The following is a 3,959-nucleotide window of genomic DNA, read 5'->3' on the forward strand; positions in this document are numbered from 1 at the left end:
AGTTGAATCGGGAAAAGTGTGTTATCTTTGAGTGCCCACGCAAGCGCACACTGGAAGAAGTGGGCGCACAAATGACATCCAGCCGCAACAATGGGGCCGACTTGAAGCACTTCTCCAAAAAGGGAAGATCTCGTCTTTCCAGCCACTGATCGTAATCAAGGTGTGTGTGCAGGATTGTTTGTCGGCGTCTAAGTGTGTGTACGTTCAAGACGACTGTTGGTGAGCCTGTGTCTACATGAGTGTGTGCATGTAGGTGTTTACATGCGTGTGTGACCGCGTGCTACACGCGGGGTGACCTTGAGTCGGTGGCGCACATGGCATCGGGGTCGTGCTTGGCTGAGTACTTCCTGAAGCGCGACACTCCCACTCCGGTGGGGGATTTGCACACCCCAGTGACTGAGTCGTCCTCTGGGCCTCCATTGCTAACCATTAGCGGCGGATTAGGGGAGCTGCTATGGTAGATGGGGGAAGGCGGGGGACGGGCGGTGTTGTCCTATCTGTTTGCTGGCTTTCAAAATGGCGGCCAAAACAGACTCACGCAAGTAGCTAGTTGAAATGCTAGCTAGACAAAAAATCCCGTTAGGTCTCTATTTGCTGTCTGATGAAAACCATGAAATCACGTGCTATAACATCCAGGCTCTCACCAAGAAAAAAAAAAGTCCGCAAAGAAAAGCCATCATATAGACACCTCGGGTGCCTTTTTGCAGCCTCGTCACGAGGCTCAACCGAGCGAGTCTGAAGGAGACAAAAGGTGCGCATTTCTCTCTGAGTGAGAGGAAAGAAAGTGGCAGGTAAATCGGACGTCATTGTCTGGCCACAAAGATGTCATCTTAACCTCATCAGCTTTGTGGAAGATCGTCTTCATTCTCCGCCAGCCATAAGACTAGCGACGGCCAGCTTTCAAAAGAAAAAGCTAAACCTCGTGCCAGACAGAGGTGCGCCCAGGGAGGCCCAAGAGTAACAGCACTTGACAGATGCTTCAAGTAACAATAAAATGCGGTCCTCTGAATAATTACGTAACTAAAAGTCAAATATTCATTTTACTTATTCATTCGTTAACCTCTCAAAGGGCCATCCCCTGGTCTAGTCGGCTACACGAACACCTGTAGCGTATTAGCGCTTAGCCAAAGCGGCCCGGGGCCTCCCACACACTTGCAGAACTGGATGGAGCAGACGGCGGCTGCAACCACGGCGACAGCAACATGGGCGTTGGCGTCTGGCGGCTTCGTTTAGGCAAACATGCTCGACTAGCTCACAGTTGCGAGATGGCTCCTGTCAACTTTCGGAGAAATGTGGAGTGTGACTCAATGACAAAAGTCAATTTAGCACTTCTATTGCTAGGTTCAGAAACTTTTCAAACAATACTGTACGGTATGTACTGTGATTTTCTTGTTTGTTTTTGGGGTGATTTCAAAAGTCGACTTAAGAGACGAAGATGAGCGTCGACCGATGTCGCCGACCCATGTTTACTGCTCGCCGCCACCACTAATCTGAGCGCGTTAGCGTCAGTTTGAGCGCTTGAAAGCGAAGGCAACTCAATCTGCGACGTTTCAAAGGCTTTCTCTTTTGCTCGCCGCCTTCTTACAGCCCGCAGCCAAATGGCACTTGTGTTCCGCCACGGCACATAAACACGCACAAAAGAAGTTAATAGCGTAGATGCAAATCAAATTACCAAAGCGCTGTAAACTGCCGTTCTTCCCTTGCACTCGGGCCTGTAATTACTCGGGCTTATGGGACTGTAATGAATGCTAATGACACGCCGCGGTGAGGCCATCGAGCCCCGTGTGATTTTTACCGACGTCCCGAAGATCCCCGCGCCGCCGCGGTTGTTCAAACGTACGAAAAAAAAAGTCTTGACAAACGTTTCAAAATTTCAATGGCGTAGGCGAGAATCCTTCGCAATTCAGTGTCGCCAGGTTCCGATTGAGGAGTTTCTCAAATAATGACCACAAAATGGCTGCTTCAAACAAAATGGCCGACTTTCTGTTTGGTTTCGGACATGGTTCGTTTCTTGCGTCCTGTAAGACATTTTCCTGTATTCTGTTATCAACCAAAAATCAGCGTCCAGGAATTTTATTTGTATGAGGTTGTGTCCGAGAAAAAATGTCTACTCTGGACTCCAGAAGTTTCCTGAGTTGATCAAAGTCACAGGGTTGTTTCACCTTGTTGGAATAAACATGCAAGCATCGTATCATTCAGCATGTTTTTACGCATTAGCCCAGCTCTTAGCACTGCTAAAAAGATGCTTATTGGCAACATTAGCGACTTAGCTCCACGAGGTCTGGCACAAAGCCACCAGGACCCGACGGCTAAGGCGACCGAATAAGGAATTTGCGGCGACCTGAGCTGAGGAAACGCTGCCGTCGGGGGTCCTGTGGGAGATAAGGACGGCGAGGACGCACCATTGGGGGCTGCTGGTGGGTTTGTCACAGCACAAAAAAAATAAACGGGGTGGGAGGGGGGTCATTTACTCAAGTTTGTAGACTGATTCAGCTGATAGTTTGGAAAAGATCTCAATTTAGTCAACCCTCATTGGAATTTCAGTTATCAAAAATTTAAGTGACTACTGCTGACCTGAACGATAACATCCATCATTCACAAATCTTGCTCTATTTGCTTCAGGGCTTGTTCGACTGTTTAACTGACGCTACCAAGAAATGATTCAGTTGCGAAACGCTTGTTTTTGGAGTTTGATGAGTCCGACTTCCTGTTCCCACTGACTCTTTGTCCTTTCGAAGCTTTGTGTGTCAGCCAAATAGCGGCTTGTTTTGACGATTTATGTTGGGGGTGACATCCGTAACGGCTGTCAATTATGAATAATTTACGATGCATGCTAAAAACAGAACATCAAAGCGTAACCGCCCTCCATTTATTGTTTTTTTTTGCATTCATTTCGAAGACTTTGATGTTTGCTGATTCAGATCTGACAGAGCAAATTCATTGTTCATTATGAATCTTTTATTTTTTTGTTATCCTGCGACATCATTCATACTCATATTCCGAGCAGTATTTGGCACCAACTCAGTAGCACTCCCCGTGGAGCCGGGAAATAATGTCAACCGTCGCACCTGCGTTTGAATGATGCCATCTCCAGCGTGAGTCTGAATCATGACTGGACGGGATGAAATCGATGTTGTTAAAACCACAGAAAGTCGGCCATTTTGGATCAGAAGTGTCATTTTCCCCACATCTGAGCAGTTTATAGTGTTCATACCTGAACAAACTCCTACAAAAGGGATTTCACCTGAAATTGTGAAAATCATGAGTTCATCTTAGAGTAGTGGCAAAGTTTTTTTCTTTTTTTTTTTTTGTGCTGTGATGAAAGAACACATTGACGTGTCAAACAAAAATTCTGTCCAGCTATTTTCAGCTGCGCTAGAAGACAAAGAAAGAAGAAAGAAGACGAACAAAAGACGAAGAAGGAGAAGAAGAAGAGCGGCGTGCTAAAGGTCACCGAGAAGTGCGATCACACAGGCTGGAAGATAAAGAGCCCGCTGAGAAATATCAATTACGCCTTGACATTTTCCACCCGGAGACAAAGGATGCCCGTGAAAAGGAAGCGTCATGGCGACCACCAACGTGGTCACATCAGGAATTGATTGAGATATGTAACTGCTTTTTGTCCGTCCGTGCAGTTGTTGTGCATCAGATTTAGACAAAAACTGATTAAATCAATTTCAAATTGCTGGAAATTGGACATATGGCCCGAAAATGGCCACATTGAACCAAAATGGCAAATTTCCTCTGCGTTTGTGGGCACAACTGTAAGTGACTTTGGAAAATCTTTTGGAAATTTCCAAAACTATGATAAAATAGCTATTTGATTTTTTTGGGGGGTAGCCCTACTCATGATAGACATGCCAACCAAACGTTTGTTGCTAAATGAAACGGGATTCAGTGGTGAATTTTCCAGATTGTGGAGTCGAGTAGCGACTGTGGACTCAAAATTGACATCCCCA

At 46.1% G+C, this 3,959-nt stretch overlaps 1 long non-coding RNA gene across 1 annotated transcript; it reads left to right on the top strand.

Moving 5' to 3' along the window:
• Positions 1–1,153: 1,153 nt before the first annotated feature.
• Positions 1,154–3,692, top strand: LOC133166885 (uncharacterized). Its single transcript, XR_009717874.1, has 2 exons — positions 1,154–1,371; positions 3,361–3,692. It is a non-coding gene; the product is annotated as an uncharacterized LOC133166885 (long non-coding RNA).
• Positions 3,693–3,959: the final 267 nt, after the last annotated feature.

Source organism: Syngnathus typhle, linkage group LG14, assembly GCF_033458585.1.
Source record: "Syngnathus typhle isolate RoL2023-S1 ecotype Sweden linkage group LG14, RoL_Styp_1.0, whole genome shotgun sequence".
Classification (NCBI taxonomy): Eukaryota; Metazoa; Chordata; class Actinopteri; order Syngnathiformes; family Syngnathidae; genus Syngnathus; species Syngnathus typhle.